Source organism: Phodopus roborovskii, unplaced genomic scaffold (assembly GCF_943737965.1).
Source record: "Phodopus roborovskii unplaced genomic scaffold, PHOROB, whole genome shotgun sequence".
Lineage (NCBI taxonomy): Eukaryota > Metazoa > Chordata > Mammalia > Rodentia > Cricetidae > Phodopus > Phodopus roborovskii.
The window spans coordinates 7,098,514-7,109,794 of NW_026125391.1; the positions used below are offsets into that span (position 1 = coordinate 7,098,514).

The following is an 11,281-nucleotide window of genomic DNA, read 5'->3' on the forward strand; positions in this document are numbered from 1 at the left end:
CAGGCCTCCAGCATTTGTCAATGTCCCTCAACACCAATAAGGAAGAAGATGTGTCTCAGCCACCCTGGATTATCAGAATACAATCTTCTGAAAAATACTACTATGTATTTCAATTATACCAGTCTTTTAAATGTGAGTCACAACCCCATAGGCTGTCTCTCTCTCTCTCTCTCTTTCTCTCTCTCTCTCTCTCTCTCTCTCTCTCTGTGTGTGTGTGTGTGTGTGTGTGTGTGTGTGTGTGTGTGTGTGTGTGTTTTATATAAATCTGAGAAGGGAGTTGGGGGGTAAAACACCATGGGACAGGACAGCTCACACAAAAAACAAAAACAAAAATCACAGTAGCAAAAAAAAAGGTTTCTGAGTGCCTAAGGACCAAAAGTTAATTCAAAATCTGATGCAAAACAAACTGAAGGAGTTTCTTGAAGTGCTCACCAATGCTGTGTCATGAGACTTCACTTTGCACCAAACATGGGGTCACAGCATGGAACACAAGAATGCTGCTTAAACACCTCAGTTCACATTTGACACTACTGTAAGTTATGAACTGCAGCGTTTTTCCTGTACATGCAGTTTTCCCGCTCTTAGAGAAACATAATATCCTTCTGTTGTTATTGTTGGTTGTTTTTATTTGTTTGTTGGTGGGGGTGGTTGGGTTATTTTTTTGTTTTGGGTTTTTTGTTTTGTTTTTTTGGTTATTCTATACAAGGCTTCTCCTGTGTGGCCCTAGCCCTGGCTGTCCTAGAACTCACTACATAAAGACCAGGCTGTCCTCAAACTCACAGAGATCTGCCTGCCTCTGCCTCCTGAGTGCTGGGATTAAAGGTGTGTACCAGGAAGCCCAGCTCAAGAATAGTTGATTTTAAAGCTTAACATCTGAGTTGCTGACTTGAATTCCATCCAAAGTAATTAATCAAAATTCTGGGTTGAGAGTGGAATAGAATTTCCAACAGTTTCTGAGGTGGCCCTAAGCACATTTCTGCCATTTTTACTACATATTTATATGAAGCAGCATTCTTGGCACTGATGATTGTAATATCAGAATATGGACCCACTGTGGGAAATGCTGAAGATGTTCTACGTCCTAAGGTTTCTAGTCTCCAGGCAAGATTTAATTCTTTTTGCAAATAAATGAGAACATCTATTTCATTGCCATGCAAATTCTCTTCTGTAATAAATGGTGAAGGCGTTCATATACCAAACAACTATTTTAAAATGAGTCACTTCATGATTTATTATAAGTATATGTTTTAGATATCTCAGCTTTACATGCCCTATATGCCAAGAGCTGTTCAAAAATGTGTTAGACAAATGGGAATGCAAGTGGAAAACTTTAAGAACCTCTACGAGTACCCATTATCTCTAACTGCCTATGATGGGTTTAAAAGGCTTTAAAAGTACTTCAACCCTGGAAAGCCAAATGCTACTTGGTATTTTTTTTTTCTGTAAGTTCACTTGTTAACATGAAAGAAAATAGTCTTGAAGAATGGACTTTTTAACTTATAAGACAGAGGCAGGTGGATTCCTAAGTTCCAGGCCAACCTTACCTACAGAGCAAGTTCCAGGACAATCGGGGTACACAGAGAAATACTGTCTCAACAAATAAAAAAGAAAGAAGAAGAAAAGAAAATGCACTTTTAAAAACATATCAGGTTCCTTTTTTGATTAAAAAAAAAAAAATCTTGTTTAGACCAGGCTAGCCTAGAACCCAAAATTAGCCTGCCCCTGCTTCCTGAGTGCTTGGGATTGCAAGCCTGAGAACCAGGACACTCAGCTCAATTGGTACTACTGAAGTCTGGCTTTTCTTTCAGACAATTTTCCTTCTATAAAAACTTAGTGTGAAAGCGCGACACGAACAGGAACTATTTCCCCCTGTTAACTTGTAAGAATACCTGTGGGAAATGTGCTTGTATGACCAGGTGCTGTCATCTGAATAAAACATCACACTGGGCCCTGTAGAGCAGCACTCACAATAGAAATGCCACAGACTACAGCCGCATAGCTGATGCGTCTGTAATCTACTGACAAAGTGTACTCTTCAGCAAAGTGAAAGCAGATGTCAGGTGTGAAGTCAGATGTCTGTGGACTTGTCTTTCTCAGCTCCAAACGCAGTATTAGATACGCTAAATGCACAGCTTATCTATATATTAGACCCACAACTTGGCAATATCATGACAGTTTGGACATGAAGCGTCAACATTCTTATTATAATGCTTGCAAATCAAAAGTTGTTTCTGAAATAGAAATCCTAACTTTGAGCACACAGATAAATGTGGTAACCTGTCTGTCTTGCTTTGGGAATGGTGTCAGAGCTCTTTAAACACACTATAGAAATTCTTTCTCTTGTTTTCCAAGCTGACACTCCTTAGGCAATACTGGAAGATGACCTGATAAAGGAAAATGAAGCCACATTAGGTGTGGATCTTTGTGTCAGAAATTCTGGGATCAGATGCAGCAGATACATGTCACTGTGAAAATGAATAAATCAGGGAAACTTAGTGCTTATGGGACAATGGGTTCTAGCTGCCTGGCACTGTGCAAAGAAAGATCAAGAGGAAATGACAGGCAGGGTTGGAGAGAAGACTCAGCATTTAAGAGTAATGGCTGCTCTTCCAGAGGACCTAGATTCAGTTCCCAGCACTCACGTGGCAGCTCAGAACTCTGTAATGCCAATTACAGGGGATCCAAAACATACTTAAGACATACATGAAGGCAAAACACAAAAATAAAATTTTTTAAAAAAAAGAGAAAGAGAGAAAGGAAGGAAGGAAGGAAGGAAGGAAGGAAGGAAGGAAGGAAGGAAGGAGAAAGGAAATGGTCAACAATCAGAGAAATGGGACAGTAAGTATATGCACGCCAAGCATTGCTCTGTCTGGTCCTCTTTGTTCTACTTAGCATCAAATCAAGTAGCAGGAAAGCTGTAACTGGTCCCAAGTGACGGAGCAAATAAATCAAAGACTAGGATTCAAGGTTGCATCTAAGAGCACAAAAACTATGCCAGACAGTGGCACACTCCTCTAATCCCAGCACTCAGGAGCCTGAAACAGGATGTTCAAGACCATCCTGAGTTATATGAGAAGGTATAGAAGCTGGGCTGAGGCTGTGGTAGAAGAGATGCTGAGCAGGAGCAGGGGCCTAGGTGTGACCTTCAGCACCTCAGAAAAATAAGACTATAAAAATAATGACACTTGTACATGAGGATTTAAGGGAGAGCCAGGACTGATGGCACATGGCCAAAAGAATAGAACAAAAGAAAAAAATTTAACAGTTTTACCAAGTAATGGTAAGATATATATATCATATGTATATAATATATATGATATATATTTATCATATTATCATATATATATTACATTGTATGTTTCCTACAGATAAATACCTCAGCTGTATGCCTAATTAACATGTAGCTGTAGATTTAAGGTTTGTACATGGTAAAAAAAAAAAAAAAAAAAAAAAAACCTTGAAAAGGTAAATACCAAAAATCTAAGGTGGATTAAGAGGATTTATATTAGACTCAAGTTTCTACTTTCATACTCCTATAAGGGAGCCCTAAATAACTTTATCTTGACCTTAACCTATTCTCATGCCAGTAAAGAAATAGGTTAAATGTACAGAAACTCACAGCAGGGTGGTTGCTTCATTATTACTCTCCTAAGTACATTCACCCTTAACTGTTTTCTAAAATTAAGCCTTCTTATAGAACAATTCAAAAATTTACTCTCATCTAGTTATTGTACCCAAACAATGCATTCAGTGCGCTAGAAAATGACTATAACATTATACACTGTGGAAAACTAATCTCCATAGTTAGTCACCCCTGAGAGTTTACTTCTCACTCTACAGAAAAGTGGAATGATAGCACTGTTCTCAGATCCATAAGCCACTAAGACATAAGCAGCAAAGGAAGCACTTGCGCATTTACACATAATTATTCAAAACTTCCCCCAGAAACCTGAGAAATGCCCATCCCACAAAAAAAAAAAAAAAAAAAAAAAAAGCCATCTACAGCCTCATTCTACACGTCCTGTTTTGTTTATATGATTTTGTTTGATTTGTTTTATCTTTGAGCGGGGTCTCACTGTACATAACTGGTTGGCCTGGAATTCCCTATATAGACCAAGCTGGCATAAAACTCACAGAGATGCACCTGGTTCTGTTGGGACCAAAGGGGGGTGGGATCACCACCAGCTGTCCAGATTTCCATTTTAATCAGTGTTCATTCAACACACGGTGCAAAATAAGAGTCCCTCATTAATATACAACCATGTCCTAGTTTTTCATGAACTGTGTGAACAAGGAAGTCGGGTTCATATGCGACCTATGGCAGGACAGCCAGCCACTGAGGGCAAGTGTAGTTCTCTTGGTTAAGTATGCACACATATGGTTTACTATTCTTGCTTATAGCTAAACTGGCAAATGTTACCAGTGACATGTATGATGCTGGGGGCTTCCAACCTGAGAGAAGTTGTGTTTCATCACCACATAGAGACTAGGGAAGCAGTGTATTGGAGAAAGAACAGACAAGTCTCAGGTAAGAACCAATGCAAAGGGATGACATAGAAAATCCCAGTAAACTTCCCAGGACTTCAACATAACTTTTCAGAAAAGCACAGAACGCTGGAGGGCAAATTCGTTCCTGCACAATTCTGAAAGACCTCAAAAGAATTTCAAATATATGCATTTGCCATTGTCTTTATGGGGTCCTATGTGCCCCCCCTTTACATTTTAAAATGTAAAGATTCCTGGAGAAAGCCTAAATTACCTAACACCCTACTAGGGAATGCTACCTAGCAAGACAAGGGACCAGAGAGGAACTATAGCATCAATGTAGCAGTTTCAAGCCTTTATGAAAGGAAATGAGTTCTGTCAGGTGACTACAAAGCAGTTTAAACTTCCAGCCGACTCTATGGACTTCGGAAACCTGAAGGACCAGTGACCTTTGAAGGTGGGTCTTCAGTTTCTGATAAATAGTGGAATTTGGACCCAAGTTCCCAGGTGCAGTTTCCCCTCTGCAAAAATAGTCTTGGCTCCTTCCGCCCCTGAGCGATACTTACTTACCCTTTCTCCCGCTCTTCTTCGGTGAGAAGGGGTAAGTGGTAATATTGTACCCTCGCCCAATTTGGCCAAAATCCTAAAAGTAAAAATGACAGAGACAGGTCCTTTAAAATCCTGTGGCTCGAGCCTGAGCAGCTCCTACATCAGCTGCCCACCACTCCAGGAGCAGCGCTACCTCCCCACCTGCTTTGAGGACACCCGGGGCGGAGAGGAGAGGTCGCCTACACGCCCGGATCTGGGCTCGGGTTCCCTAACTGAGGGAGAGAGAGAGAGGACACACTGAGAGGACAGCCGCGCGGCCTCGCTGGCACACGCGCACGCACGCATGCTCGCCACGGTCCCGCGAGTAGCGGCCGAGCGGCTGCCTGCCAGCAACGCCCCCTGTCCGAGGCCAACCCCAGGATAAGAGACCCAGCCAGGAACACCGAGGGTCTCCCCAAGTCCACCCACGTGGCTCGCCGCCCCGACCCGCCGCGGCCACCACGTCCCCCCGCGCACCCGCTGCGAAGCTCAGCCCAGGGGAAGTCCCCGCGCCACGCCACGCCCACCCCGCGCGGCTCGCCCCGCCCACCACCGCGGCTCGCCCACCAGCAGCCAGGCAGAAGCGGTAGACTCCGCCCCCTACGGAAATCCCGCCCCCGGAACGCGGCTCGCTGTTGACTGGCAGCCAGGAGTTGGTTTACATCAGGTCGGCGTCAGTACTAAGCCCGCCGGCTGGTAGTTACAGGTACTAGGGCCTTTAAATATAAACCCAGCGTCATGTTCGTGGCTAAAAGGGCAAGAAAAAGCAGCAAAACACCGGAAGCCGTCCTCAGCTTCACCCGGTAGTTGCAGGTCAGCCACCGAGACTGGACTGCTCTTTGTGCTGTTACAGGGGTTTTATTTTTGTTTTGCTTGCACACGGGGAAACTTCCATTTTGCTTCTTCTAGCAAACCAAAGGAGAAATGCAGAACAGTTTCTTTTTCTTTCTGTTTTTTGTTTTGTTTTGTTTTTTTACTTAAGCTTTTGCTCTCTAATTGTACAAAATCTTAACTGTGTTATCACAGCCTACAAAACCAATGTAATGGAAAACTAAATAGACGACGAGATTGGTTCTCATTTTTTACTCCTCCCCAATTGTACCTTTATCTTTTTTAGGTTTATCTTTCTAGATAATGCTGAACTATCATTCTCAAGTATAAGTGCCTAGTGTTCTGACACTCAGCATTCAAAATAATTCTATAGATGGAAGAATGTAAGAGACTTAAATGGAGCCAAGCGGTGGTGGCACTCGTCTTTAATTCCAGAACTCAGGAGGCAGAGGCAGGCAAATATTGAGTCTCAGGGCAACTTGATCTACGGTGCAGTTCCGGGACAGCCAGGGCTATACGGAGAAACCTAGTCTCGAAAATCCTGAATCAGAGAGAGAGAGAAACTTCAGTGGGCTGAAATTACTGGTCTACCAGAGAGAACAAGGTTATTGTCCTGGACAGGATGTGGGTGCAGTTATTCTTATCAGTAGCTGAAATAATTACTGCAAGGTAAGTTTGATCCTGCCAATGCTTCATGACTTAATTCCAAGAGCATATCATGGGGGCCACTTCTGATGACTGTTTGAGCCTATTTACCAATTGGATTAGATTCTAATAGTAGACAGACTCCAAATTAAACAAAAGGTTGGTCCAGTAAGGACCTGACTACACACAACAAATGGGGGGGGGGGTTAATGTACTTGAAAGTAAGTCTACAAAAGGAGCTACTAAGTGACTTTGTCACTAAGGGCATCAAAGATATTTAAGAAGTCAGAGTAACCCAGAAAGTTTGCATCCCTGTTTTACCCAACTGCAAGTCATTCTGGAAAGGACAAAACTCTGAGGTCAGAGCAAAGGGTATATCTTCTAGCACACACCAAAACTCATGGGGACAGAACAGAAAGAATGGTGGAAGACTCACCCTGAAGCACAACTGAAAGCGAGTGAGTCAGTAGATACTGAAGACACAGGATACAGCAAAACACTTGAATCGCCATGAAGAAATGATGAGTGTGAATCACCATGAAGGATGATGAACATGTAGACAAAAAAAAAAAAAAAAAAAAAAAAGAACAAGAAAGAAAACCGAAGCTGAAAGAGATGAATTGTGAATCATGTTCTGAACTTGGGGCCTGGGTAGAGAGGAAGTGTGATATTTTTTTTTTTTAATTATTACTCTGGAACCTGTCCTGTAATTAGCTCTATAGACCAGGATGGCCTCTGTAGATCCGGCTGCCTCTGCCTCCCAAGTGCTGGGATTAAAGGCTTGCGCCACCAACTCCCAGTAGAAGTGTGAAATTTTTAAGTCATTTATTTCATGAGAGATTTGTGTTGGATACCACTCCGGTATCCCTCACCTTGAATTATAAAATGTTGGCATTACCATTCAGAGAACAAGTTAAGTTTTTAATAGAAAAAAATTTTTTAGCATTCACCATGTACTATTTAACCATTCTTAGTATAAAATCTTTTGAGTTCTATAGATATGAAAAAAATCTACCTTCAAGATACAATAAACTTACATGTATATATAAATATATGTACACACAAAATACACATTTGCCATTGGTAAGCAAATACTGTAAAATGTCATAGAATATTCTCAACCTTTTTTTGGGGGGGTAGGGGTAAGACAGGGTTTCTCTGTAGCTTTGGAGCCTGTCCTGGAACTCACTCTGTAGACCAAGATGGCATCAAACTAACAGAGGTCCACTTGCCTCTGACTTCCCAGTGCTGGGATTAAAAGCATGCACCACCACCACCAGGCAAGAAACCTTGTTTTTATTAATACATTTATCCCTTAGCACTCATATATGCATATAATGCACTCTGGTTACCTTCCTCTCCCCCATTTACCTCTTCTTATACTTGCTAGTGTTTGTATTGCTTAGTTTCTCATAGAGTTTAACTGGAGCCAGTTGTGTAGCCCTGTTTGCAGTGGACCATCAGAGACTAGTGGACTCACCAGTCATTACATAATTGAATACTATGCCTCTGTCTCCTATAATCTATTAGTGGCCAATAGGTCAGAGATAAGCGCAGGACCCACTGAGTCCCTCCGTTTCATACTGACTGACTGTTTGGAATGTCCAGCTTATATGGTCCACAGCAGGCACAGCTGCTGTGAGTTCATGCTTGTTGTGTCCACGCCATGCTTTGAAGATGGCATTTTGCAGCCTTCTCCCTATCTTCTGTTTCTTACAGTCTTTCTGCCTCCTCTTCTGCAATGTTCTCTAAGCCTTAAGTGTGTAGTGTGCACGTTTGTTTAGGGTTTGTCCCTCAACTCTTCTTTATATGCTTCTTGTACAGTCATGAGTCTCTGTATTCATCTTCATGCACTTCAACGGGAGGCTTCCTGGCTTAATGGCTGACAGTAGCCTTTGTCTTTGGGTAACTCTAATTCCAGGTTATCTAACTCTGTCTTCTGTCCTCCATGGGCACTGCACTCATAAACACCGAAACACATTCACACACACAGTGTCAAACAAAGCCAATCTGACAGGCAAAATTTAACAGCCATGTCATTATTGCATGGATGGGTACAGTTACAAGTGGTTATGAACTGCCAGACATGGATGCTAGGAATCCAAGTCTTCTCGAATTGCAGTCCTCTTAACTACTGAGCCACCTTTCCAGCCACTGTAATACCAATGATGCCCTTACCCTCCCTGCCAACCTGCAAAAGCTTGACACTGACAGCTAGTCAATAAGGAGGAATTTACCAGCTCAGTTACCAAGGTGATTTCTCTGATATCTTGGGAATCTCTCTGTCTCTGTCTCTCTCTCCTTCCTTTCCTCTCTTTCCCTCCTTCCCTCTCTCTCTTTCTCTTAGCTCTATCACACACACATACACACACATACACACACACACACACACACACACACACACACTTGTGTCATGGTTGGGAGAGTGGATGAAGGCATTAGTGGTCTTATTAGTTACTCTTGGCTGCTCAGACCTCCATTAAGAACTTTTTTCCAAATACCATTCTGCATTTCATTTTTTGAAAGTCTTGTGAACACACACAATAGGTTGCTAACAGTTGAAATTATAGTCCATCACCAACTCTAAGATACAGCAGAAACTCTCAGACTAATATCCAATCACATTTCTAAAAGTTTCTCAGACCTTTTACTATTACAGCTCTGAGGAAATTGATGTCCTTATGTGAACTCATATGAAAACACTTGCCAGGTGGTGATGGCACGCGCCTTTAATCCCAGCACTCAGGAGTCAGTGGCAGGTGTATCTCTGTGAGTTCCAGGCCAGCCTGGTCTACAGAGTGAGATCCAGGACAACCAGGGCTGTTACACAGAAAAACAAAAAACAAAGAAAGAAAGAAAAAAAGGGGGGGGGGCTAGAAAGATGGCTCAGAAGTTAAGAGCAGTGGCTGATCTTCCAGAGAACCTGAGTTCAAATCCCAGCACCCACTTGGTGGCTCACAACCACCTATAATTAGAGATCTGGTGCCCTCTTCTGATGTGCAAGCAAAAAATGCAGATAACTGTATACATAATAAATAAAATCTTTAAAAAAATAAAAAACACTCAAGAATTTATATTCTTTGTTCCAATTTGAAGTTTTCTAATTTGAATTATATCATTAGAAAATGAAATATCAGTATATAGTTATTAATCCAAATCAATGATGTGCATTTCCATAAATAATATAAAAGTGAACTTAGAAAAAAATCACAAACTAGAGTTTTATTACCCAAATTAACTTTAGTTTCTAATGTTACTCTGGAAAAAATAGATTGATAAACTTTCATTATTATTATAAATGAAATCTTATATCTTATAAATCATTCATTTGTGCTTTTTAAATGCTTATTTCAAAGAATAGATGCCAGGGCTGGAAAAAGGAACATCTCATTTCAAGTCTGACACAAGAAATATGCAATATAAGCAGGGGACATGGTGTTACAAGTAAGGTCTCTGTTCACAAGAGCAAGTATAGAGAACACAGAAACTTACATCCTTCAGCCAAAAATACAAAAATTTAAACATAAAAAAAAGAAAGAAATGAATGTGGCTATTTGAAACCAAATATAGTCAAATTAATTCCTAAGTGCCCCAAACAAGAAAGGCAAAAATGGATGGAGGGAGAGAAAGAGGGCAAGGAGGAAGGGAATGGGGAAGGGTCAGTCACCGAACACAAACTCCTTCAAGCTTTGGTTGCAGCAAAAGAGCTAGGACTTACTTTGGCTTGCCTTTTTCAATGGACTTGAATTTCTAGAGACCAAATAGTTGTTCAAAAAAAGTTGTTCTTTGGGAAGCCACCATTCAGCAATCTTGCATCTAAAAATAGCAGCTTAAGAAATTGTTGTGAAAGTGTGAAAGTATTAGGTGGGTGGTTGATGAGAGACTTTATTTGCAACCAAGCATTTACAGTCTAAGCACTGAGACAAGTGGGACCCCAGGCATTATCTTTGCTGATCTAATATCATCTGAAGTATCACAAACACCAATAAAGTATTCTTGCCAAACCAAAAAGGGAAATGAAAGCAGAATCTAATTAAGTCTTAAAATGGATGTCCCTACTCGTAACATGTCCCATCCCAGGCTTATGGGAAACAAGTAGCATAACATTTCCAAAAGAAAATGGACCCTGATAGAACATTGGGCACTGCTTGAAGACTGAGCTCCTCTATGCTGAATGTTAGAACCAGGACAAGGAGGAGGAAAGAGTCAGTAGATGCTTCTAACTCAACCTGATGCAAACATCGCAGCTTAGAAAGACATAGGTGACAATTGTGGCTACTTGACTATGGACAGTGTTAGACTGCACTCAAGAATTACTGAAATTTCATTAGGTGTAAAAATGGCTTTCATTTATATGTTTTTTAAGTCTATCATTTTTAGAGAGAAATTCTGAAATATGTCGAGGTTAAAGGACATACTCTGTAGTATGTCCTTAAAACTCTTCAAGGGGAAAAGAAAAGGAAAGAGAAGAAAGGGGGCTATACGGTGAGAATGTGACAGTGGATAATTACGATGTGGAAGTTTTTTGTCCTTCCCCTGAATTTGTATGTTAGCAATTTTTTTATGAACACTACAAAACAAATGTCTGCTTTGCCCACATTTCCTAGAAAATAGAGACAGGTGTGCAGGTTAGATGTTCAGTGCAGATAGAGTAGTCTATTCTTAGGAAACAATAATGTAGGGAAAAGGGAGAAGAAAGAATCAGTAAAAGAGATACATAATGTGTGCTGAC

At 41.1% G+C, this 11,281-nt stretch overlaps 1 protein-coding gene across 3 annotated transcripts in view; it reads right to left on the bottom strand.

Moving 5' to 3' along the window:
- The window catches only part of Immp2l (inner mitochondrial membrane peptidase subunit 2), an 835,428-nt gene extending 829,790 nt beyond the window's left edge, over positions 1-5,638 (bottom strand). The window contains exons 1-2 of one of the 3 annotated variants that reach the window (XM_051175064.1): positions 5,551-5,638; positions 5,056-5,128 (exon numbers count right to left, since the gene is read on the bottom strand). The gene's annotated coding sequence lies outside the window, so the exon portion shown is untranslated. Of the gene's footprint in view, positions 1-5,051; positions 5,129-5,477; positions 5,498-5,550 lie in introns of those variants that run through there. The other 2 variants (XM_051175066.1, XM_051175065.1) reach the window with 2 other exon arrangements.
- Positions 5,639-11,281: the final 5,643 nt, after the last annotated feature.